Genomic DNA, 27789 nt, shown 5'->3' on the forward strand with positions numbered 1-27789 from the left:
AGGACCATGAGGCTGGCATTTTACTTGTGATAGCAGCATTTAAAACTCTAGTCAGAAGCGGGGTTCACACTTCAGGATTGCTATGATAAAGATCTGGTGGAATACCGTCAGGACCCGGGGCCTTGTTACGGCTTAGGGCGGCAATGCCTACACTGACTTCCTCCATAGAGAAAAATAGTGACTGTGTGGAATCCGTTGGGGCTGCTGGGGCCAGAAAGGCCACTTGATCTGTGGGGTGGTTATAAAGTCCTTTAAAATACACCTACCAATCATCCGGTAAAATTACTGTTGAGATGTCTGGCTTATTTGGATCTGCAAAGCAGGGACTATTTATCACCTGCCAGAAGCGTGTAGTGTCGTGTAATTCTGCAGCCACTGTTAAGTCTTCCCAGGCCGCGCGCTGAATTTGAGTCTTGCGCTCCTTTAACACCCTATTATACTCTTTCCGACATTCAGCCACTTTTGCCTTTACCCGCGGGGATTCTTTCATAACCATTTTGAGGTTCCTTAGAGCAAGTGAGCATGAGGCATCAAACCATCTATTTTGCGGTGGGTTAATTTTTCTCGCAGGGGCAGTAAGGAGAGTGCTAATCAGATTTGCGAGAGCCTCAAAGAAAGTAATTATTTCTAGCCCCCCCACGGTGGGATCTTGGCAATTCATAATATGCTCCTGTCCATCTTTAAAAAGAGAAGAAATTAATAATTCCGTGTCTACTTGTGCCCATCTTACTCGCCGCCCTTGGCCCGTGGTTGAGAGGGAGGAGGCCTTAAGGTGACTAGTCAGTGATGTGGCGCAGATATTAGTGGGGAGCAAAAAGGCAAGAGGGTTGTGATCACTGAATGGGCTGGAAATAATGTGAAAGTTTAGGATTGTGCTTGCCAACAAAGAGGTGGCAAAAAAAAAATCAATAAAAGAATTACAGCCTCTCCCTTTAAAAGTTGGGGGGATTAGACTATCTCCAGTGACGGAGAGCGTTTCCATTATATTTACTAAGCCTAAAGAATTTGTAATAGCAGTGAGTTCTAGACCTGCCTGCGAGTGTTCCATATGTAGGCCCTTACGCACCGGGCATGTTGACCAGTCTCCCATAGTGACCATCAAGTTTGGGCACAGATGACAATTAAAGTCTCCCAGCAAGATTAATTCGGTTCGACCTGCATTCTTGTCCAGTATTGAGCTCAGCCTCGAGTTAAGCTCAGAGAACGAGTTGCCTCCTTCACAGTTAGATTGTGCGTTGTAAATATTTAGGATAATCAGACACATGACATGAGTGGTCATTGTGATGCCCTGCATCAATGCTGAGTCCAACAGCAAGTCCCTCCATGTGCCTGACATCCCCAACCTTACAAAAACAATCAGACTTCCCTTAGCCCTCCCAGATGATGATTTTGCTGCTTGTCTATGGTAAGATTTATAACCTTCCAAAAAAGTGGCATGTCCAATTTCCCAAGTCTCTTGGAGACAAATTATGTCATACTTCCTAATCATTCTCAGCCAGTGTGGGTCGTGAAGTTTTCTGGTTAATCCCGCTATATTTCAGGAAATGAAGTTAATACCCCTGTGTTCACTTGTGTTCTCGCCTTCATTAAGTGCCCGATGCTCAGTTGGGCTTGGTCTAACTATATCCGTGTTGTAGACAGAAAGTTTCGAACTGGCATCGTGGGATCGAACTCCAGTACCAACATTTGTTCCTACTTTACTAGCTTCACTGACTGAGCAAATGACCCCTGTCTGGCTTGATGAGTCAGCCGAGGTTAAAGACTGATGTAGGACCCAAGAACTCAGTCAGTCTACACCCTCTAATGACTCCAAGCTCTCCAACAGGGTAAAACGATTACCATAGTAGACCTGACCATTCAGCCAACCTCCACCCGTTCTCGGGAGGCCCACGATAGAGTTGGGGCGGCCCGTCAGTCTATAGAAGTAAGCAAGAGGTAAAGGTCTTATTTGGGTGTCAAAAGTTAGGTAATCATTGCACCGTTGAGTAATGCTCTGAACCATGCCTGGATGCCTTAGGGATAACACAGTCTCCCGGAAGTCTTTTAGTACTCTTCCCGATCCATGCTACCCTCCTAGCCATTAGTACTGAAGCGTGGTCTTCGAGGTTAAAACCGGCATATCTACATAACCAGTGGAGAACCTTATTCATTAGCTGGTGAGTGTTTTCCCCTTGTGCACCCGGAACCCCTGCCAAAACAATGGCAAATGGGCTACATGCAGGGGGGAGATCAATTATAGTAGTAGCAGTATGTTCATGGTTTATGCCCCCCCACATCCTTCCCCTGCTTATTAGAACATTGAATGCTGGCCCCTTGGGCAATGTAGCTATTTTGACAGGCAGAACCCGCCAATGGTCTCCCATGACCTGTCCGGGAGACTACAGGTGGAATCATAGGGGGGTAAATGATATTTAGGTCTGTGCTAATCAGAGGCACAGTGGGAGGGTGGGTGGAGATTGACGTACTAACCCCCGGAGTGGTCTGGCTATTTGACTCGAGGTTATTGGGAATAAGAGCATGATTAGTGAGAACATTATTAGGGGCACTTGCAGGCATAACCCCCCCCACGTCTACCCTCACCAAGGGAGTATCCGTCCTAGCCACCCCAGATGTAGACGGTGGACTGGTAGCCTCCAAATGGGAAAACGTGACACTAGTAGATCTTTTTTCTTTGACCCCATTTATCCTGTGTTCTATCGCTACGAGCTTCTCCTCAATTTTCTGCAACCTACTGGTCAGAGGCTCCAGCAGCACAGACATAAGTGCCTCGAGTCTTAACCATTGCTCGTTGTTGCTTCCCATAGGTAAGGGGTCCTGAGACGTATGTGTGGGTGGAGTCGCTGCTTGATTTGACAGGTCCCCGTCATTTAAATGGTTTTCTAAGACAGGCGTTGGGAGAAGAGATTTATTCTTTAGGGGTTGTTTGGATCCCTTACATGGAACCTTGCGTGTCCGTTTAACTACCTGTGCACGTAAAATTGTACCACCCGTTTGTTTAATAGGGGACATCTTATGTTTATAATTCCTAGCCCTCATAACTCTATGGGACACATCAACTTCTTGTACCGACACTAATTCACAAGACTTTTGGGGGGAAAAAGAAAGCACTGGGGATGAGTCCAAGGGTGGAGATTGTTCATCCACTTAAGCAGCAGAAGAACCAGTCCTCGAGTTCACTTGTTCATCTAGAGGAGGGGTCTGCGCTGAGCAAGAAAGAGAGATAGAAACTATAGGCCCATTATTAACAAGTTGCAGATCATCGGTAGCGCTGTCCGTAGCAGGGAAATGACCGGAGGCTTCATGAGAGACCAAGACCGCTTGCCCTGGGGATATCGCCCGGCTAATGTGTCCCAAAGAAGACCTCATTTGCAGAGAGACAGGGTCCAAGGATAATCTCTTTTCCGTCATCAGGATTTCACGATTGAGAACTGATTCTGCACGTGTCAGAAAAGCATCTAATGTTCCCGCCACGCCACCCGTAACACCAACAATTTTCTCCTTGAATCGCAATCGCTTTGCCATTGTAACAAGTATATTAGAAAGCAAGACAAAACACCTTCAGTCACCTACTTGCGTGGCAGACCTCAGTTTCCCAAAAGAACTGATGGAAGATCCGGCCTGGAGCCTGGAGCCTGGGGGCACAGTTCTTCACAATTCGGCTCTATTCTGCCAGTCCGGCTCCCACGCGGCTCACTGGGGATCAAGAGGGATCAATGGGCCTTCCCGGGCCTTCCTGAGACTTGCTGGTGCTACCTGCAGCCTCCTACAGAGCCTCCCAGTACAGCTTGCGGCTCAAATCACGATCCACGGTGTGGAGGGCTCACTTCCACTTCCACTGCCTCCTGCGTCCTCCTCTCACTCTCTCCACACTCCTGGTCTCCTGGCACACTCGCTCTGGTTGTCCGCCCCCCGACTAGTATTATTCTTCTGTGGGGACTGCTTGACTTACAGGAGTTGCGGGGCTGCAGGGGACGGGTGTGAACATTTAACAGGAGTTCATCAGCCTTCCCCGCCCTCTGCTCCCCTCACGTACCACCGCTTGGCTCCAGCGTCATAAAGCTGCTAGAGCGGCCGGCGTGGCAAATGCTGAGACGACTCACAGTGAAAGAGAGCAGGACTGCGGGTGCTGTTCGGGAGACTCAGGGGGCCTTGGTAGTACTGGCTCCCCTCCCCCGTCTCCCGTCGCCTGCTCACTCGACTCTCTCCACGCCAGCAGCAGCTCCCCCAGCGTCCGACCTCTCCACCTCTCCAGCTCTCCAGCTCTCAGTCCCGGGTCACCGGCTCTCGCGAGAGCGGAAGTCAAAAACAAGATTTCACCTGAAACTCTGATCAAGCCACAGCTCTACACAGCCCCGAAGCTCGGGCTGTGATCGCGGGGGAACACCTCCAGCGCTGGCAGCAGCTCACTCAAGGGGCACCTCCAGCAACAGCCGCAGTCACCGCCGAGACACCCCGATAACCGATTTACAATTTGTGGTCAAGAGAACTTTTACAAAGGATACTCCCTGAAGACATTAAACAATCAGGTAGCATGCAACTATAATCACTGGATGCATTAATATTACCCAAATGACCCTTACTGACAGCCACCAATAAGTACATCATATTTAGAAACCCTCTTCTATTATTAGTGTTGGGCACCATATTTGATGATTCAACTCAGCCGGCAGCTGGAGCCACACAAAAACATGAATGTCACACCATCTTCAGTGACTGGAGCAGCTCGACTGACTTAACAAACTCCAAGTTTGCAAGACCAGAAGGGCAATGTCAAGTCATCTTTCTCTAAGAAGGGGAAAGATGTCATTTTGCAGATGTTTTATCTTTCTCCAAGGAGGGTAGCAAGGTCGGATTGATAAAGTGGGTACTCGGCAAATGGCTGAGGGGCCGGTATCGAAGTTCCAGCTGTGGGCTGCTTTTTTGGAAGACTGGGGTGCCAATTTAGGCTCTGTCTGGTGTGTTCAGATGTCGCCATTGGGGCCCTGAGTGGCCTTTCTGGAGGCAGATGGGCGTCCATTACCTCCCTTTTATCAACGGGCAGAGGTGTCACTCCCGTTCTCTCGCTGGGACGGCCAATTAATGTATGCATAACGAGCGGGGGCAGGGGGCCTGAGCAGAAGTGGCCTCGTTTGTTTTCAGGAATATATAAAAGTTGGCCGGAGCAGTGTTTTGCAGAAAGGCAATATGCAAATGTGGGCCACTTTTTTTTTAGCGTGCCCGGCCGATTTCTAATCCCAATCCAACCCTGGAGGGTAGATGTCATGTTGTGAGGAGGACACAAGAGCCCTGTTGGATGGCACTGTCCCAGATCCACAGCCAGGACACTGGGCCCTACTTTCTGCCACAGGGATTGGACTGGAAGTATTAGGAGGAAAAGGACATCCTACTGTACTGTGAGATAGCGTAGGGACAAAATGGGTGGAGATAGGTTTCCCAGAGAAAAAAAGAAACAAACAAATAGAGAGATCAACCGAATAAAGACAGGGAGGCATATTATCAAGCACTGCGTCAAAATTATCGCCGCTTTAGCGTCAGAAAACTGCCGCTAACGCGGCGATAATGGGCTTGATAATATGCCGCAGAGAATTCCCATAGAAGCCCATGTTGACACCAGAACATGGGCTTCTATGGGAATTCTCAAGGGCATATTATCAAGCGGCGATAATCTTAACGCCGTTTCTTGATAACATGCCCCAGGATTAGCACTATAGAATGTATCAGTTTGATCAGTTATCACTCCACTCCACAATCCGACACAACGACTCCTGACAGCGTACAGGCTATGGACCTGGTAGGATCCTATCCTACAGGGTGGCTTCGCCCCCCTCACGATATGAACATCTCCCCCCTCGTAGAAAAGACGTCACATATGCGACACGACACTGCCTGTCTGCTGTGAACGCTGCAGGCCATTATATCTCAGTGCCTCATCCAGTGACACAACGTCTGCCAGTTACAGGTAAGGGATAACTTCCAGGAAACACTGCTTGCCTTGGCTGGGCGGTGAACCATTGCTTGCTTTGGCCTGTGCACAGGGCTGGGTACTCGGCCAACAGGCAAGCTATCAAAACGCAAGATTCAAAAACAGCCTTATTCACTTCACCAATGTGCAAAAGGTCAAATACTTTATTTTATACGGACCAGAAAGACGCCCTGTCAATGAAGGTTTGTGAAAGTAGAGCGGTACATGCTTTCTTTGTAAATGATGGGAATACACTCATTTTTGTGACTTTTGCAACAGTAAACCATGATACCCATCTGTACTTTCTTGTAAGGGGGGTGACTCACATATAGATTTAGAATGACTCAAAGTAGAGGATGTCTTGATTCCATGTTCCTATTTACTTAATGAGTTCATGGTGATTGACCCCTGATTTTTAAATACCTCTTTTTGATGTTTTTTGTATGTAAGGCAGATTGCGGGTCGAATTCTGTTTGATGTGTATTTACATTCTTTCCTGTGTTTTTTCTAAACAGGCCTTAACAGACAAGATTAAATAGATGGTCTTTGTACATTTAGGGCTCTACTGAGCAAGCTCATGTGTGAGGTGCGCGCTTTGATGAACAATATTTAGTGTGAAAACCACATGTTTAAGGGCATATTTACAAGGCCCCAACACCACCGGAGTGTCACTTTCTTTGCGGCTCTTGTGGCGCACAATGCTGAGCTATATTTAGAAAGCCACGCAAAGCCACCCTGTGTGGCTATTCATGGCCTTGTAAATTTGGCCCCTTTCACGCGTTAATCTGTGTGAAAGGGGTGTTCCATAGGTGTTGCTTTGGGTGTTCCTACGCAACACCCATGGATTCTGACGCATTACCAGATTTTCAAGATTTTGTAACTAAGCGAGGTGTTAAAGTGGCACAACGAGGAAAAATTGCTGTATTTCACCTTATTTTTTGCTCTTTCTGCAGCACACATAGAAGGAGGAAAACACCACCAATGATTGTTTATGTGCAGGAAGGTGTCCCTTCCTGCACAAAAACAGTCATACACAGGCACCTTTGCACCTCGGTGCAAGGGTGCCTGCGTTGGCGCTAGGCAGCCAGTTGTGGACCAGCACAGAGAGAAGCACAGGGATACGTATTATTGCTGTAAATACTACACATCCCTGCACTTTCCTAATGACGCAGCTCGGTGCAGCAAGATGGCTTGCAGCGCCGCGCCATTTTCTAGTAAATATGCTACTTAATAGGAACTTTCAAACGAGTCAACACTTCTCACTTACACAAAAGTTATAATAGAGACATATAACCACAAAGAAAGCTTAAACTACTTATGTTAACTGAAATAAATTTGCAGAGCCTTTCCACCTGACAGTGATCTTTAAACTTTTGAGTGATGCGCTGCCCTCATGTAAACAATTGACATGCCTCCCTAAAATGACAAATATATTTTTTCACAATTATTCTATAAAATTGGTTGCTCTTGGGATATTTATTAGTTTAGCACTTGAATTCAGTTATCCCTTTAAAAAACGGAAATGATTGCCAGCATCCCTTGGACAGCCTAGGCACCCTGAACTGTACAAGTGCTCACAGAGTGATCCTTTATCAGAGATGGGGGGAAGAACTTTGAGGGTTATTTGGAGCCTCACTGCCCCGCCCTCTCACCAATTCCGAGCCCGGGCATGGGTGACAAAAGATGCAATAATGGTTAATTGCAGATTGGTTCACCCCCAATCTGTGTTTTTTCACCAAAGCATGGCACTGTCTTCAGCATGATGCCCCTCTTGCCCAATGCCTTGTGCCCACAAGATCAATTCAGACCCCCTCAAAGGAGGCAGGCGGGGCCCACCCCCTCAAAGGAGGCAGGCGGGGCCCACCCCCTCAAAGGAGGCAGGGGGGCCCAGTTTGAAGACCTCTTAACTAAAAGGCGAAAGAATGAAAACAAACGAGGAGAAATCCCTTGACCAGGGAAGCACTCAGGTTAATTTACATATGTATTCCATAAATCACAAATCACTTGTGAATGTAAGGCAGGGAGGAAGAGCTCGCATCTGAGAGCTTTGGCAGGCCTCCAGTGCTGGCGTCGGGGCCAAGCTCCTGTCCAAAGTTTGCTTATTTAGAGCTTATGGGTGCTCAGTGTGTGCACTGGCAATGTGTGTGTGTCTATAGTGCAGATAAATATTGTAGAGAGCTAATGCATGTTCACCTTCTTTGAGGGTCCTGTGTGTGCAAATGGTGTGTTTTATAGAGCTGACGGGTATTGCCCAGAGTGTGTTTATATAGATTTCATAGTTATTGGCAGTGCGGGCCAGATGGTTGCCAGGAGCAGGTCCGAACAGATGTGGGTGTGTAACAGGTGAATAACCAGAGAGCGAGGTTTGATCAACCAGTCAGGGCAGGATGATGACCTGTAGGTAGGTGCTACAACTGTGAACATAGGCTCTTTCGCCTGGATGGCGCCGGGTGCTCCCAGATGGGTGTTTGACTGAGGGAATACAAACAATAGTAACTTACCACTTCCACACAAAGAGTTCGCTGATAATTGGGGGCTTCCGCCTTCACCCTCCCAGTACATATGGGAGGTCACACTCCCGCGCATTTCCCCTTAACACATGCTATGCTAACTGCGATATGATTCCCCCCTCTGCACACAGCTCACCTATTCAGTTATTGTTTACATTCTGTTTTTCTTTTTGTTTTTAACCCCTTCGCTGCTAGGCCTTTTCCCCTCCTGTGCTAAGCCTTTTTTGGGCTATTTGGGGTAGTGCGCGCTTAGGCCCCTGTAACTTTTTGACCACATTAGGCATCCCCGCCAAATTTGCGTCCTTTTCTTCCAACATCATGGGGATTCTAAAGGTTCCCCGGGGTTTGTGGATTCTCTTAGAGGGTTCCCAGAAATTAGTCAAAATACAGCAACATTTTTTTTTTTTTGTGAAAAATGGGGAAAAGTGGCTGCAAATGAAAGCGTCTGGGTTTTTCTCTGCAAATGATATCAAAAAAGGGTTTGTGGGGCTGAAATCACAATTTCTCCAGCTTTTAGGGAATGACAGATTTTTGGCAGATATCCAACATTTTTTACACAGTTTTGACATTTTTCTGGGACATACCCTATTTTTGCTATTTTTTGTGCTTTCAACCTCCTTCCAGATAATGGTAAAAATGGGTAGAAAAGCAATAATGGATCCTGGAAAGCTATACATTTTTGAAAAGTAGACAAAATTCTGAATTCAGCAAGGGGTCATTTGTGTAGATCCATCAAGGTTTCTTTATAGAAACTAACAGGTAAATATTGGAAAAATTAAAAATTTGTTGAAAAAAGCAGTCTTTTGAGTCAATGTTTTCACCTGTAACTTCTTCGAATTATGACATCTCTTTGAAAGCAATGTACCGTTACATCTGGTGGACCTTCCTGGTTGTGGGGATATATAGGACTTGTAGGTTCACCAAGAGCCCAACGAACCCAGAGTAAAAAACTGAGCAGCATTTTGTAATGTTTTTTTTTTTTGTTCCGGGTATATAGCAATTATTGTGGGAAAATGTATACGTGAAAAATCGGTATGAAAGACACCTATGTATTTCTGAAATGGGAACAAATTAAAGAGTTTAGAAACAGTGCATATTTGGACATTTTCGAAATTGGGAATACTCATACTTGCATGACAATTATTGGTCATTTTTCAAAATGACTTTTTTTTTACACAATGTCTTTCATTTGGAAGGGAGAAATGCATCAAAAATCAATAGGTAATAACAGTTGCTTTACAAATCTGAACTACCCTAAGTCTCCCGATAAAAATGGTACCTCACTTGTGTGGGTAGGCATAGTGCCCACGACAGGAAGTGGCTCAAAACCTAAGGTGAACACACCACATTTTCACACTGAAAATTTACACTTTTTTTGCGAAGAGTCTAGCTGTAGTTTTTGAACCCTAGCCCTGCCGGCACCTAGGGAAACTTAGCAAACCTATACATTTTTGAAAACTAGACACCCAGTGCAAACGTAAAAAATTGACAAAAAAAACACATTTTCCCCACATTTCTGTGATGGAAAGTTCTGGAATCTGCGTGGATCCACAGATTTCCACCCACCCCGTGTTCCCCAAAGTCCTACGAGAAAAATGTTACCTCACTTCTTCGGGTCCGCATAGTGCCCGCAACAGGAAACGGCGCAAAACGCAAAATGGTCACACCTCAAGTTTGCAGTGAAAAATGACCCCTTTTTGGCAAAGTGACTAGCTGTAGTTTTTTAACCCTAGCCCTGCCGGCACCTAGGGAAACCTAGCAAACCTATACATTTTTGAAAACTAGACACCCAGGGGAATCCAGGATGGGGTGACTTGACTGCCTCCCACCATGGTCTGTTACCCAGAATCCCTTGCAAACGTAAAAAATTGACAAAAAAAACACATTTTCCCCATATTTCTGTGATGGAAAGTTCTGGAATCTGCGTGGATCCACAAATTTCCACCCACCACACGTTCCCCAAAGTCCTACGAGAAAAATGGTACCTCACTTGTGCGGGTCGGCATAGTGCCCGTGACAGGAAACGGCGCAAAACGCAACATGGTCACACCTCAATTTTGCAGTGAAAAATGACCCCTTTTTGGCAAAGTGACTAGCTGTAGTTTTTGAACCCTAGCCCTGCCGGCACCTAGGGAAACCTAGCAAACCTATACATTTTTGAAAACTAGACACCCAGGGGAATCCAGGATGGGGTGACTTGACTGCCTCCCACCATGGTCTGTTACCCAGAATCCCTTGCAAACATAAAAAATTGACCAAAAAAACACATTTTCCCCATATTTCTGTGATGGAAAGTTCTGGAATCTGCGTGGATCCACAAATTTCCACCCACCCCACGTTCCCCAAAGTCCTACAAGACAAATGGTACCTCACTTGTGCGGGTCGGCATAGTGCCCACGATAGGAAACGGCGCAAAACGAAACGTGGTCACACCTCAATTTTGCAGTGAAAAATGACCTTTTTTTGGCAAAGTGACGAGCTGTAGTTTTTGAACCCTAGCCCAGCCGGCACCTAGGGAAACCTAGCAAACCTATACATTTTTGAAAACTAGACACCCAGGGGAATCCAGGATGGGGTGACTTGACTGCCTCCCACCATGGTCTGTTACCCAGAATCCCTTGCAAACGTAATAAATTGATAAAAAAAACAAATTTTCCCCACATTTCTGTGATGGAAAGTTCTGGAATCTGCGTGGATCCACAAATTTCCACCCACCCCACATTCCCCAAAGTCCTACGAGAAAAATGGTACCGCACTTGTGCGGTTCGGCATAGTGCCTGTGACAGGAAACGGCGCAAAACGCAACGTGGTCACACCTCAATTTTGCAGTGAAAAATTACCCTTTTTTGGCAAAGTGACGAGCTGCAGTTTTTGAACCCTAGCTCTGCCGGCACCGAGGGAAACTTACCAAACCCACGCATTTCTGAAAACTAGACACCTGGCGGCTTCCAGGGAGGTATGGCTTGTGTGGATCCCCCAACGTTTCCTTACCCAGAATCCCCAGCAAACCTCAATTTTAGCTGAAAAAATCCCTTTTTTCACATATTTTGGGGTGGGAAAGTTGTGGCATCACCGGGCTCACACAAATTTACCACCACCCAGCGTTCCCCCAGGTCTCCCGGTAAAAAAGGTGCCTCACTTGTGTGGGAGGCCCAAGTACCCGCGGCAGGCAAGGGCCCAAAACGTAGTGAGGTGACATCAAAATGGCCTATCGCAAAACCACCTGGTTTTGCAAGGGGGGTCACTTTGGTTTTTGACCCGGTGCTCGGCGGCCATCTAGGGAAACCTACCAAACCCACACATTTCTGAAAACTAGACACCCGGCGGCTTCCAAGGAGGTATGGCTTGCGTGGATCCCCCAACGTTTCCTTACCCAGAATCCCCTGCAAACCTCAATTTTAGCTGAAAAAATCACTTTTTTCACACATTTTGGGGTGGGAAAGTTGTGGCATCACCGGGCTCACACAAATTTACCACCACCCAGCGTTCCCCCATGTCTCCCGGTAAAAATGGTGCCTCACTTGTGTGGGAGGCCCAAGTACCCGCGGCAGGCAAGGGCCCAAAACGTAGTGAGGTGACATCAAAATGGCCTATAGCAAAACCACCTGGTTTTGTAAGGGGGGTCACTTTGGTTTTTGACCCGGTGCTCGGCAGCCATCTAGGGAAACCTACCAAACCCACACATTTCTGAAAACTAGACACCCGGCGGCTTCCAGGGAGGTATGGCTTGCGTGGATTCCCCAACGTTTCCTTACCCAGAATCCCCTGCAAACCTCAATTTTAGCTGAAAAAATCACTTTTTTCACACATTTTAGGGTGGGAAAGTTGTGGCATCACCGGGCTCACGCAAATTTACCACCACCCAGCGTACCCCCAGGTCTCCCGGTAAAAATGGTGCCTCACTTGTGTGGGAGGCCCAAGTACCCGCGGCAGGCAAGGGCCCAAAACGTAGTGAGGTGACATCAAAATGGCCAATCGCAAAACCACCTGGTTTTGCAAGGGGGGTCACTTTGGTCTTTGACCCGGTGCTCGGCGGCCATCTGGGGAAACCTACCAAACCCACACATTTCTGAAAACTAGACACCCGGCGGCTTCCAGGGAGGTATGGCTTGCGTGGATCCCCCAACGTTTCCTTACCCAGAATCCCCTGCAAACCTCAATTTTAGCAGAACAAATTACTTTTTTCACACATTTTGGGGTGGGAAAGTTGTGGCATCACTGGGCTCACACAAATTTACCACCACCCAGCGTTCCCCCAGGTCTCCCGGTAAAAATGGTGCCTCACTTGTGTGGGAGGCCCAAGTACCTACGGCAGGCAAGTGCCCAAAACATAATGAGGTGACATCAAAATGGCCTATCGCAAAACCACCTGGTTTTGCAAGGGGGGTCACTTTGGTTTTTGACCCGGTGCTCGGTGGCCATCTAGGGAAACCTACCAAACCAACACTTTCTGAAAACTAGACACCCGGCGGCTTCCAGGGAGGTATGGCTTGTGTGGATCCCCCAACGTTTCCTTACCCAGAATCCCCTGCAAACCTCAATTTTAGCTGAAAAAATCACTTTTTTCACACATTTTGGGGTGGGAAAGTTGTGGCATCACCGGGCTCACACAAATTTACCACCACCCAGCGTTCCCCCAGGTCTCCCGGTAAAAATGGTGCCTCACTTGTGTGGGAGGCCCAAGTACCCGCGGCAGGCAAGGGCCCAAAACGTAGTGAGGTGACATCAAAATGGCCTATCGCAAAACCACCTGGTTTTGCAAGGGGGGTCACTTTGGTTTTTGACCCGGTGCTCGGCGGCCATCTAGGGAAACCTACCAAACCCACACATTTCTGAAAACTAGACACCCGGCGGATTCCAGGGAGGTATGGCTTGCGTGGATCCCCGAACGTTTCCTTACCCAGAATCCCCTGCAAACCTCAATTTTAGCTGAAAAAATCACTTTTTCCACACATTTTGGGGTGGGAAAGTTGTGGCATCACCGGGCTCACACAAATTTACCACCACCCAGCGTTCCCCCAGGTCTCCCGGTAAAAATGGTGCCTCACTTGTAAGGGAGGCCCAAGTACCCGCGGCAGGCAAGGGCCCAAAACGTAGTGAGGTGACATCAAAATGGCCTATCGCAAAACCACCTGGTTTTGCAAGGGGGGTCACTTTGGTTTTTTGACCCGGTGCTCAGCGGCCATCTAGGGAAACCTACCAAACCCACACATTTCTGAAAACTAGACACCCGGCGGCTTCCAGGGAGGTATGGCTTGCGTGGATCCCCCAACGTTTCCTTACCCAGAATCCCCTGCAAACCTAAATTTTAGCTGAAAAAATCACTTTTTTCAAACATTTTGGGGTGGGAAAGGTTTCCCTAGATGGCCGCCGAGCACCGGGTCAAAAACCAAAGTGACCCCCCTTGCAAAACCAGGTGGTTTTGCGATAGGCCATTTTGATGTCACCTCACTACGTTTTGGGCCCTTGCCTGCCGCGGGTACTTGGGCCTCCCACACAAGTGAGGCACCATTTTTACCGGGAGACCTGGGGGAACGCTGGGTGGTGGTAAATTTGTGTGAGCCCGGTGATGCCACAACTTTCACACCCCAAAATGTGTGAAAAAAGTGATTTTTTCAGCTAAAATTGAGGTTTGCAGGGGATTCTGGGTAAGGAAACTTTGGGGGATCCACGCAAGCCATACCTCCCTGGAAGCCGCCGGGTGTCTAGTTTTCAGAAATGCGTGGGTTTGGTAGGTTTCCCTAGATGGCCGCCGAACACCGGGTCAAAAACCAAAGTGACCCCCCTTGCAAAACCAGGTGGTTTTGCGATAGGCCATTTTGATGTCACCTCACTACGTTTTGGGCCGTTGCCTGCCGCGGGTACTTGGGCCTCCCACACAAGTGAGGCACCATTTTTACCGGGAGACCTGGGGGAACGCTGGGTGGTGGTAAATTTGTGTGAGCCCGGTGATGTCACAACTTTCCCACCCCAAAATGTGTGAAAAAAGTGATTTTTTCAGCTAAAATTGAGGTTTTCAGCGGATTCTGGGTAAGGAAACGTTGGGGGATCCACGCAAGCCATACCTCCCTGGAAGCCGCCGGGTGTCTAGTTTTCAGAAATGCATGGGTTTGGTAGGTTTCCCTAGATGGCCGCCGAGCACAGGTTCAAAAAGCAAAGTGACCCCCTTGCAAAACCAGGTGGTTTTGCGATAGGCCATTTTGATGTCACCTCACTATGTTTTGGGCCCTTGCCTGCCGCGGGTACTTGGGCCTCCCACACAAGTGAGGCACCATGTTTACCGGGAGACCTGGGGGAACGCTGGGTGGTGGTAAATTTGTGTGAGCCCGGTGATGCCACAACTTTCACACCCCAAAATGTGTGAAAAAAGTGATTTTTTCAGCTAAAATTGAGATTTGCAGGGGATTCTGGGTAAGGAAACGTTGGGGGATCCAACCAAGCCATATCTCCCTGGAAGCCGGCAGGTGTCTAGTTTTCAGAAATGCATGGGTTTGGTAGGTTTCCCTAGATGGCCGCCGAGCACCGGGTCAAAAACCAAAGTGACCCCCCTTGCAAAACCAGGTGGTTTTGCGATAGGCCATTTTGATGTCACCTCACTACGTTTTGGGCCCTTGCCTGCCGCGAGTACTTGGGCCTCCCACACAAGTGAGGCACCATTTTTACCGGGAGACCTGGGGGAACGCTGGGTGGTGGTAAATTTGTGTGAGCCCGGTGATGCCACAACTTTCCCACCCCAAAATGTGTGAAAAAAGTGATTTTTTCAGCTAAAATTGAGGTTTGCAGGGGATTCTGGGTAAGGAAACGTTGGGGGATCCACGCAAGCCATACCTCCCTGGAAGCCTCCGGGTGTCTATTTTTCAGAAATGCATGGGTTTGGTAGGTTTCCCTAGATATCCGCCGAGCACCGGGTCAAAAACCAAAGTGACCCCCCTTGCAAAACCAGGTGGTTTTGCGATAGGCCATTTTGATGTCACCTCACTACGTTTTGGGCCCTTGCCTGCCGCGGGTACTTGGGCCTCCCACACAAGTGAGGCACCATTTTTATCGGGAGACCTGGGGGAACGCTGGGTGGTGGTAAATTTGTGTGAGCCCGGTGATGCCACAACTTTCCCACCCCAAAATGTGTGAAAAAAGTGATTTTTTCAGCTACAATTGAGGTTTGCAGGGGATTCTGGGTAAGGAAACGTTGGGGGATCCACGCAAGCCATACCTCCCTGGAAGCCGCCGGGTGTCTAGTTTTCAGAAATGCATGGGTTTTGTAGGTTTCCCTAGATATCCGCCGAGCACCGGGTCAAAAACCAAAGTGACCCCCCTTGCAAAACCAGGTGGTTTTGCGATATGCCATTTTGATGTCACCTCACTATGTTTTGGGCCCTTGCCTGCCGCGGGTACTTGGGCCTCCCACACAAGTGAGGCACCATTTTTACCGGGAGACCTGGGGGAATGCTGGGTGGTGGTAAATTTGTGTGAGCCCGGTGATGCCACAACTTCCCACCCCAAAATGTGTGAAAAAAGTGATTTTTTCAGCTAAAATTGAGGTTTGCAGGGGATTCTGGGTAAGGAAACGTTGGGGGATCCACGCAAGCCATACCTCTCTGGAAGCCGCCGGGTGTCTAGTTTTCAGAAATGCATGGGTTTGGTAGGTTTCCCTAGATGGCCGCCGAGCACTGGGTCAAAAACCAAAATGAACCCCTTGCAAAACCAGGTGGTTTTGCGATAGGCCATTTTGATGTCACCTCACTACGTTTTGGGCCCTTGCCTGCCGCGGGTACTTGGGCCTCCCACACAAGTGAGGCACCATTTTTACCGGTACACCTTGGGGAATGCTGGGTGGTGGTAAATTTGTGTGAGCCCGGTGATGCCACAACTTTCCCACCCCAAAATGTGTGAAAAAAGTAATTTTTTCAGCTAAAATTGAGGTTTGCAGGGGATTCTGGGTAAGGAAACGTTGGGGGATCCACGCAAGCCATACCTCCCTGGAAGCCGCCGGGTGTCTAGTTTTCAGAAATGCATGGGTTTGGTAGGTTTCCCTAGATGGCCGCCGAGCACCGGGTCAAAAACCAAAGTGACCCCCTTGCAAAACCAGGTGGTTTTGCGATAGGCCATTTTGATGTCACCTCACTACGTTTTGGGCCCTTGCCTGCCGCGGGTACTTGGGACTCCCACACAAGTGAGGCACCATTTTTACCGGGAGACCTGGGGGAACGCTGGGTGGTGGTAAATTTGTGTGAGCCCGGTGATGCCACAACTTTCCCACCCCAAAATGTGTGAAAAAAGTGATTTTTTCAGCAACAATTGAGGTTTGCAGGGGATTCTGGGTAAGGAAACGTTGGGGGATCCACGCAAGCCATACCTCCCTGGAAGCCGCCGGGTGTCTAGTTTTCAGAAATGCATGGGTTTGGTAGGTTTCCCTAGATATCCGCCGAGCACTGGGTCAAAAACCAAAGTGACCCCCCTTGCAAAACCAGGTGGTTTTGCGATAGGCCATTTTGATGTCACCTCACTATGTTTTGGGCCCTTGCCTGCCGCGGGTACTTGGGCCTCCCACACAAGTGAGGCACCATTTTTACCGGGAGACCTGGGGGAACGCTGGGTGGTGGTAAATTTGTGTGAGCCCGGTGATGCCACAACTTTCCCACCCCAAAATGAGTGAAAAAAGTTATTTTTTCAGCTAAAATTGAGGTTTGCAGGGGATTCTGGGTAAGGAAACGTTGGGGGATCCACACAAGCCATACCTCCCTGGAAGCCGCCGGGTGTCTAGTTTTCAGAAATGCATGGGTTTGGTAGGTTTCCCTAGATGGCCGCCGAGCACTGGGTCAAAAACCAAAATGAACCCCTTGCAAAACCAGGTGGTTTTGCGATAGGCCATTTTGATGTCACCTCACTACGTTTTGGGCCCTTGCCTGCCACGGGTACTTGGGCCTCCCACACAAGTGAGGCACCATTTTTACCGGTAGACCTTGGGGAACGCTGGGTGGTGGTAAATTTGTGTGAGCCCGGTGATGCCACAACTTTCCCACCCCAAAATGTGTGAAAAAAGTTATTTTTTCAGCTAAAATTGAGGTTTGCAGGGGATTCTGGGTGAGGAAACGTTGGGGGATCCACGCAAGCCATACCTCCCTGGAAGCCGCCGGGTGTCTAGTTTTCAGAAATGTGTGGGTTTGGTAGGTTTCCCTAGATGGCCGCTGAGCACCGGGTCAAAAACCAAAGTGACCCCCCTTGCAAAACCAGATTAACTATTGTTCCTACAGCGTGAGAATTTTGGAGTAAAATTGCAAAGAAAATGTGGCAGACATTTTGAGGTTTGCAGTACATTGGGGATAAAAAAAACTTTTTGAATTCACAAGAGAGACATCACCATGAACTCCCATGGGTTTTCGACAATATGTACAGTTGGTGGGTTATTCTTACATGGAAAGTGTACCTTGGCAGAGAAACTAAAGACAAACATTGCTGCACAACCATCTATTCCTCAAACACACACATACTGGTTGGATTTGGCACGAGGGCGAGTCATGGTTCAGTGTATTAAATTTTATTAACTAGAGATTTCACAAAAATGAAATGCACTGTCAATAATTAAATTCACAAAAAACCAAACCAATAACTCGCAGCTCGTGTGCTGTAAAGCCACGTCAAGGCACCAACCACTTTACAGGCCATTCACACACCTTTCATACGTGATACAAACAAGACCATTCGCACCACCAGGTACAAAAGCAACACAGTACAAAATTCACCAAAAAGGGACAAGGTACACCCTGCTTCAGAAAGACAAATATTACTGCACAGCCATCTAATCCGCAAGCACACACACATACTGGTTGGATTTGGCACGAGGGTGAGTGATGGTTCAGTAGATACAATTGTATTAGCAAGTGATTTCACAAAACATGAAATGCACTGGTAATAATTGAAAGGGCAAGAAACTGAACCATTGACTCACAGCTCGTGAGCTGTAAAGCCACGACAAGGCACCAACCTCTTTACAGGCCATTCATACACCTTTCATACGTGTGAGACATACAAAACCATTCACACCGCCAGCCGCGGGCCCATCACATAACAAAACAAACACCAGCACACAGCGCCATTCAAGGGCCCATCACTTTCACACGCCCACAATCCAGACACAGCAACTACACATGCTGATGGATTGCGTGGAGTGGCACTCAGCTAGCAGTGTGTGTAGTGACCAGCAGAAAGTCACTACTCACACACAGCCAGCCGAGCTCCAGTCCACACACACCGCTAGCAGAGCGCCAGTCCACACACACCGCTAGCAGAGCGCCAGTCCACGCACACCGCTAGCCTAGCGCCAGTCCAGGCACACCGCCAGCCAAGCGCCAGTCCAGGCACACCGCCAGCCAATCGCCAGTCCAGGCACACCGGCAGCCAATCGCCAATCCACGCACACCGCCAGCCAAGCTCCAGTCCACCGACACCTCCAGCCAAGCACCAGTCCGCACACACCACCAGTCCACACACACCGCCAGCCAAGTACCAGTCCACGCACACCGCCAGCCAAGCACCATTCCACGCACACCGCCTGCCAAGCTCCAGTCCACGCACACCACCATCCAAGCTCCAGTCCACAGACACCTCCAGCCAAGCACCAGTCCGCACACACCACCAGTCCACGCACACCGCCAGCCAAGTACCATTCCACGCACACCGCCTGCCAAGCTCCAGTCCACGCACACCACCAGCCAAGCTCCAGTCCACGGACACCACCAGCCAAGCACCAGTCCGCACACACCACCAGTCCACGCACACTGCCAGCCAAGTACCAGTCCACGCACACCGCCAGCCAAGCACCATTCCACGCACACCGCCAGCCAAGCTCCAGTCCACGCACACCACCAGCCACGCACCAGTCCACGCACACCGCCAGTCCATGCACACCGCCAGTCCACGCTCACAGCCAGCCAAGCACCATTCCACGCATACCACCAACCAAGTGCCAGTCCACACACACCAACAGCCAAGCGCAAGCCTACACACACCGCCATCACATTTAGGATTTTTTTAGAAAAAAATAAAAACACAAACAAATCGCAAATAGATACAAATCTTCTAACAGAAAATCAGCAACTAAATACATTGCACTAACACCAACCTTGAAACAGAATCAAATTATCCAAAGAATACAGACCAGGCAGTTCACTTTACCACTCATGAATGCTCCCAATAATTCTTTTGCGTGTGGTACGCTCTAAAACAAGCAGGAAGACACAGTGCAGGATGAGAAGGACAGTCGGGGCAGTACATACGACTCTCCTTCCGCGTACCTCTTCGCCAACAGACTCTACATCTCCTACTGGGAAAATCTTTTGAGGGTGTGGGAGGAATGTGATCTGGAAAGTGGCGATCTTTCAATCTAGCAACATCCTCCACCACTCCAACTCTAGGAACACTTGCCTGTTCCACTACAACAAGGCTGCCTATTACAGACTCCTGAAACTTAGCAAAAGTCATCTTTGACTCAGGGCAAGAATCCTGGAACACAACAAAAGCATTAAACATTGCCAAGTGGAAAAGATGGATAGCCAACTTCTTGTGCCAAATGTAAGCCTTACGAAGAGCAGTGTAAGGTTCCAACCTCTGATCTACTCTGTCAACACCACCCATGTGCCTATTATAGTCTAAAATGCACACAGGTTTGCGCGCTTCAGCGACCTGACCCCAAACAGTCACAGGTGCAGTGCTTTCATCATGGATGGTAGTCAGCATGTAGATATCTCTCCTGTCTGAAAACTTCACAGCAAGAAGCTCCTGGCAACGCAACGCACTGCACTGTCCCTGCACAAGCTTTTGACAAACAAGTTCTTTCGGGAAACCTTTACGGTTAGAGCGGATTGTGCCACAAGCAAGAGTGTCCACTTTGGCCAATTCCCTGAACAACCGCACACCAGTGTAGAAGTTATCTACATATAAATGGTGGCCTTTGTTGAAACATCCTCTACCAAGTTCCCAAACAAGTTTCTCAGTCACTCCAAAAGTGGACGGACAACCAGGGAGGTTAATCCTAGATTCCTTACCGGTGTACACCCTGAAATTAGACACATATCCAGTCCTACTGTCACACAGCATATACAGCTTTATTCCATAGCGTGCCCTCTTACTAGGAATGTATTGCCTAAAAAACAAGCGGCCCTTGAACAACACCAAAGACTCATCCACTGCAATTTCTTTCCCAGGGGCATAAATCTCAGAAAATCGATCAACAAAGTGATCAAGGACAGGCCTAATCTTAAAAAGACGGTCACAATCAGGGTGATCTCGTGGCAACGCTAAACCATTATCAACAAAATGCATCATCCGAAGCAGAAGCAAATACCTGTCACGACTCATGACTGCCGGAAAAATAGACGTTGCCATCAAGGGACTGCTAGACCAATATGAAGACATTGATGGCTTCCTTAGCAAGCCCATGAAAAAGGTTAAACCTAAGAACTTCTTCATCTCTTCAACATTTGTGGGAGTCCACCGGGTAGCTCTAGAGTAGGGCCTAAGTCTGGCACTGTTGTCCCTCAAAAACTGTTCGGCATACAAATTAGTCTGCTCAACAATCTCTGCCAAAAACACATCGTCCATAAACAACTGAAAAACATTTACCGGCAAAAAGTTTTCAGTATTCACTCTAGACCCTGGAACACCAGTAAACTCTGGCAATGCCGGCTGCACCATGCCAGGGGCAACCCAGAGGTCATCACTTTCAAAGGGAAGCCTTGCAGCCCCAGCCTGCATCCCAGATGCCTCTTGCCGCACTACACCAACGGGAAGCCTTGCAGCCGCAGGCTGCAGCCCAGAAGCCTCTTGCCGCACTACACCAACGGGAAGCCTTGCAGCCCCAGGCTGCAGCCCAGATGCCTCTTGCCGCACTATCGGCACATCAGTCTCCTCTTCTAACACAGGCACTTCATCCGCACTAAGAGTATCTTCATCATCCGATGACTCCATACGGAGAGAAAACTCACTGCCAGAATCGTCCCCTGCCTCCTCTCCCTCAGATGCAGAGTCAGTCTCTGAACCAATATCAGAGGAAGACTCAAACAGCAAACCAACAACCTGCTGAGCAGTAATCCTTCGGCTAGCCATTATACTTACTAAGATTGAAGACTGCACAACCAAGTCAACAACAACCAACAATGTGCAAACCAAGTAAGTAAAGAAATGTGTACCTTTATCACAATGATCAATGTACTCAAAAACTATAGAATTCAATTACAAGAGACAGCTACACTCACCAGAACCTACTTTGCAGTGACACTGCAAAAACCAACGATATCCAACTAGAAAGAAGAAAAAAAAAACAAATTACTCACAAGACAACAAAATACACATCGAGCACAAATGCAAACAGTTTTTGCCAAGGGGTCACTTCCTCATGCAGAAAAATACATCCCTGGTGTCTAGTGGGCTTTTCTGCCCCCCTTGGGAGCAGAAACGGAAAGAAAGACGACCGATCTGCCCCCACGGGGGGCAGAAAAGTCTTCCCATTATTTATGCCCCAAAGGAAGCGACCCTTGCCCAAGGGGTCGCTTCCTAAATGAAAAAGAAGACATCCCTGGTGTCTAGTGGGCTTTTCTGCCCCCCCTGGGAGCAGAAACGGACTGTAAGACGACCGATCTGCCCCCAGGGGGGGCAGAAAAGTTTTCTAAATAATTAGGCCGCAAAGGAAGCGACCCTTGCCCAAGGGGTCGCTTCCTACATAAAGAAAAATACATCCCTGGTGTCTAGTGGGCTGTTCTGCCCCCCCTGGGGGCAGAAACGGGCAGAAAGACGACCGATCTGCCCCCAGGGGGGGCAGAAAAGTCTTCGAATTATTTTGCCCCCCTAGGAAGCGACCCTTGCCCAAGGGGTCGCTTCCTACATAACGAAAAAGACATCCCTGGTGTCTAGTGGGCTTTTCTGCCCTCCCTGGGGGCAGAAACGGGCAGAAAGACGACCGATCTGCCCCCAGGGGGTGCAGAAAAGTCTTCAAATTATTTTGCCCCCCTAGGAAGCGACCCTTGCCCAAGGGGTCGCTTCCTACATAACGAAAAAGACATCCCTGGTGTCTAGTGGGCTTTTCTGCCCCCCCTGGGGGCAGAAACGGGCAGGAAGATGACCGATCTGCCCCCAGGGGGGGCAGAAAAGTCTTTGAATAATTTTGCCCCCCTAGGAAGTGACCCTTGCCCAAGGGGTCGCTTCCCAAATACCAAAACACACATCCCTGGTGTCTAGTGGGGCATCCCTGCTCCACGATCGCGATGCTGTGCGCGATCGTGGAGCAGGAATGCCCTGTATTGAGACATCAGGGGAGAGGAAATACTCTTTCCTCTCCCCCGATGCCTCAATACTAAAGCAATCACCCCCGCGGCCCCCACCGGACAAGCAAACGTACCTCTGCTCCCTTGGACGCGCTGGAAGAAATGGATTCCAGCGCGTCCAACGCTTCCTGATGATGTCGGCGTGCGCTGTGCGCGCTGACGTCATGGGGAAGCGTGGGGGAGCTCGGGGGTGGCAGCGGATGCTCTTCCGCTGCCATCCCCCTCTGTGGGGGCACGATCGATGCCCCAGAGCGCCAGCGCTTCCCCCGGGGGCTGTGCTCATGACGGAGCGGTTCCGTCATGAGCACAGCCCAACCGATGCTCATGACGGAACCGTTCCGTCATGAGCATCGAAGGGGTTAATTAGATGTGTATGTAAACAAATGGAGTAGCATTGCAATACGCGTGCAAGTTATATTGATATTCGGGACCGTTGATAGTAACCTGTAATGACTTTCAGCGGATGTTAGGTTTTGTTTTGTAACTATATTTATAAATATATATATGTGTGTGTTTATATACATCTGTATATATATGTGTATATATATATATTACCTACTGGCGGTCATCAGTAGGTAGTTATAGTTAGGATCTATTATCCATAGGAAATTCGTAACATTCTTTTCCCAATAACTTTGGTGCCGGATGACAAATCTTCGCGAAATTTTCAAAACTGGTGGGGCGCACCGGTCAGCTCCTATTCTGAAAGTTTGGGGGTGATTCATCAAGCAGGGGATGAGAAAAAAGGGGGGTCCCTAAACGTGTTTTCTCCATGTTATTTCAGATAGGAAATTTTGGAACAGGCTACAGCCCGAACTGCTGAACGGAATTACACCAAATTTTGCTAAAAGGTAGCCCTTGGCTCAGAAAGAGACCTTTTTTTTAAATGGTGTAAATCCGTTTAGTAGTTTCTGAGAAAATCAAAAATTAGAGGTCAAAAAATCTATTTTCCATAGGAAAGTGTAGATACAGTTGTAGCAAAAACTGCTGAACAGAATTACACCAAATTTGGCAAAAGGCAAAAAGGTACTGCTTGGCTCAGAAATGGTGTAAATCCATTCAGTAGTTTTTGAGAAATTAAGACATAAAAATAGTGATATCTATGGCCGTGGTGGATCCGCGCACCCTCCCGATCGCAAGCTTCATGCTAATTGGCTGTCAACACTTCAAACCAGGAAGTGTTGGCAGCCATCGTGTGCCTCTGTAGAACCGAGGTACAAGAAAACGAAAGGCGAAAAACAAGAAAAGGAGGCAGGGTAGAAACACCCTGACACCGCTAAGCCTGCTCAGGGGGTCCCACAAGGACCCCCAGAGCCAAAAAAAGCATTTTTTGTAAAACAAAAAATCAGCGAGATTCGCGCACCCAGCGCGAATTTCGGCAGAAAATAAAAAATCGTTTAATTAAGCCCCCGGGTGGGCCAGGCCCCGGGGGCAGTTAAAAAATGTGTGGGGGGCCCAATCCCCCCACACTGCCCCGGGGACCACCACCTCCCCGAGGCTTGATCAAAGAGGTATGGGGGGCACGCAGCCCCCCCAGCCCCGGGGACCGCCATCCCCCGGGGCACATTTTTAAATGTGTGGGGGGGCCACTAAGGCCCCCCCAAGCCTGCCGGGGACCGCCAGCCCCCGGGGATTTCCTTAATTGTTTGCAGGGGGCACATGGCCCCCTGCAGCCCTGGGGACCGCCACCCCAGGGCTTTAAAAAAAAAAAAAAAAACCTGTGTGGGGGGTCGAGCTCCCCACACGCCCCGGGGACCGCCACCTCCCTGGGGGACTAATTATTCAAATTAGGGGTCCGTTACGGACCCCCGAGCTCCAGGGACCACCACCCCCTGGGGTTTTGCATTAAGTGGGAGGGGGGCCGCGCGGTCCCCTTCCTGGAGCCAGTGATGGCCCTGGGGACAGCCACCCCCCAGGGCCGGCTCCTGCAGTGTCCCTGGATGCCCACCCCCGGGACACTGCTGTTTGCAATGACAGGGCGGGAGCCTCGCGGCTCCCGTCCTGTCATTGCAAACTGCTTTGCTTCATTGCAGGGAAACCTGCTCTCGCTTGAATGAAGCAAAGAAGATTGCTTTTCTACATGGGGAGCTGCATGTTAGCATGGGGCATTGGGGCTCCCCCCACGGTCCCCAAAGAAGAGGGCCAGCCCCAGGGGATATGGAGTGGCCCGGGAGGAGGGCCAAGCAACCCCCTACCCTGTGCATTTAAAAAACAAAAAAGCAGAGGCCAGGCCCCAGGGGGATGGGGTCCCCGGGGCCAGAAGTGGTCCGGGAGGGGGGCCACGCGGCCCCCCTCCCAAAGAAAAAAATAATAATAAATAAATAAAGGCCAGCCCCGGGGGATGGGGTCCCCGGGGCCAATAGAGGCCTTAGGAGGGGGCCACGCAGCCCCCCTCCATAACAAAAAAATTAATATTTGGCCATGCCCCGGGGGATGGGGTCCCCGGGACTGGAATTGGCCATGGGAGGGGGGCCCACGCGGCCCCCTTCCCGTAATATGCATATATTTTTTTTTTAAATGGGGGTCAGGCCCTGGGAGATAGGGTCCCCAGGGCCCATAAACTAGAAAAGGAAGGGAGGCCACACAGCCCCCTTTCTTTAAAAAATAAATAAATAAAAAAAGACGGGCATCGCGCCGGAGGCCCCGCCCCCTCCCTGTAGCACTCTGCAAACGCGCCCCCTGGCACGTTGTAAGATGGGGAAGTAATTCCCCTTAAATACTGGGGTCCCCGGGGGCCAACTAGACCACCAGGAACCTCCAGCATGTGCCAGGGAGCTGCGTTGCAGAGAGATGTTCAGAGGCCATGCCCCTTTTTGCACCTCTCTGCAACGCAGCTCTGTGGCGCTTACTGGAGGTACCTGGTGGACTAGTTGGACCTCAGGGACCCTCAGGATTCAAGGGGACTTAATCCCCCCACGGGCGCGTTTGCACTGTGGTGAAGGGAGGGGGCGGGGCCTGAGGTGACATGTGTGCAAACACGCCCTTTCTCTTGAATGAATTGGGACTATATATGTGAGGTATTGAGAACTTTAAAGATAAATTGCCGCAGATGCGGTCCTAGAATTTACACCGGCCACATGGCCATCACAGTGCAGTACCGTCCTCTGATTGTCTTTTCCTGATACTATGTGTTGGCTGGAGCATGGAGACATGTGTTACAACACGGTAAAACATAGGCCACTTGGCCACAAATGAATAAATATAGGATGAGATATTATATGAGCAAATATATTATCAAATGTAGTGTCTAGTACCTATTTATCTAGTAATGTACAGACAACCTTTTGTGTTTTAGAATTAATTCACAGAATCCTTTTCCTGCACTACTAACATAAACTACAAAAAATAGTATTTTCTCTATGTTTATTCCTCATGATGGTCCTTCTTTTATGTTTTGTATGTGCACTGTATAATGGTGATCATTTGTGGTTTGACTTTGGCTTTGTGAAGATGATCGCCAGATCGAAATGCGTTGCCAGTAAACCTTTATGAGTACATCGACCCTGGAGTGCGAGACTTTATTTTCTATCCGACTGTGGAGAAAACCGGAAATATTCATGCCATTTACAGCCGGGATCCTACACCCAGAAACTCGCACCGACCCCGTTTGGAGTGGAGACGGTTCTGTGGCGGAGCCTTTCCTCATATATATATAGTTATAGTTAGGACCCTGTTTCCATAGGAAAACCGCAACATTCTATTTGGAATAACTTTGGCGCTGGTCGACGAATCCTCGCGAAATTTTCAAAACTAATGGGGCGCTACGCTCCGCTCCTACCCTGAAAGTCTCGGGGGGATTCGTCGAGCGGGGGCTGAGATAAAAGGGGGGTCCCAAAACGCGTTTTCCCCATGCATTTTTCCATAGGACCTTTAGTCCAAGCTACAGCCCGAACGGCTGAACAGAATTACTTGAAATTTGGCAGAGAGGTAGTCCTCAGGTCAAGGAAGTGCCTTTTGTAGGGTTGGTGTAAATCTGTTCAGTAGATTCTGAGAAAATAGCCTTTAAATCAATATATATATCTGAGCTAGCTTACGGTGCGCTTACGGTGCGCTTACCGTACGGTGACGTGCGCGAGCGCGATTCTGATTGGCTGTTAGATCTTAGTAAACATTCGAATCGGTCGAAACCAGGAAGTGGCGGCCGCCATTTTCTCTCTCGCAGTCTGAGAGGGGGTTAAATAACAAAGGCCAAAAACATGTAAAGGGGCTGTTTAGACAGCTCCTAAGCACCCAGCCATGTTGAGGGAGTCCTCAAAGACCCCCCAATTCCAAAAACGGAATTTTAATTTTTTCGATAATTTCGCCGATTACGCTTACCGTACGCGTACGGTAAAAATTAATTTAAAAAAAAAAATTATCCATACTCTCCCCACCCCGTGTGCAAAGGTTGCCTGAAGGGCACCATTTGTGCATGGCATATAAATTAAGTGAAAAATTTAAATATTACCTTTCACAACGAAGCGCATCATATGTCTTCCATGTGCGCACGGTGCGCGAAGCGCATCGTGCGTACATGGCCCATCTAGCGTAACGTGGGCACGCGGTGCGCGTAGCGCACCGCGTGCCCACCGTGCGTGCACGGCACTAACTGCGTAAAGTGGGCGCGCGGTGCGCGAAGCGCACCGCGTGCTCACTGTGCGCGCACGGTGAGCGAAGCGCACCGTGCGCGCATGGAACGAACTGCGTTAAGTGGGCGCGCACGCCACGAATGGCGTAAAGTAACTTAGCATTTAAAAAACCGTACAAATTCACTGAAAAAACCATAGGTTTCACACATGTTATAGTTAGCTGGAAATTTTACTGATAAAAAACCAATGAAATTCCCCCGTTATAGTTAGTGCAGGCAACTATAACTCACGCGACCGCAATCCTCTGCTGATGACATATGTGTCTTTATGAAAAAAAAATATTTGTAATATATGTATAGCTAAAATTTAATGGAAGAAGACATGGGCAAATAAGTGTCTAAATACAGTATTAGCATCAGCAGAAGATTGCGGTC

Source organism: Triturus cristatus, chromosome 4_2 (assembly GCF_964204655.1).
Source record: "Triturus cristatus chromosome 4_2, aTriCri1.1, whole genome shotgun sequence".
Classification (NCBI taxonomy): domain Eukaryota; kingdom Metazoa; phylum Chordata; class Amphibia; order Caudata; family Salamandridae; genus Triturus; species Triturus cristatus.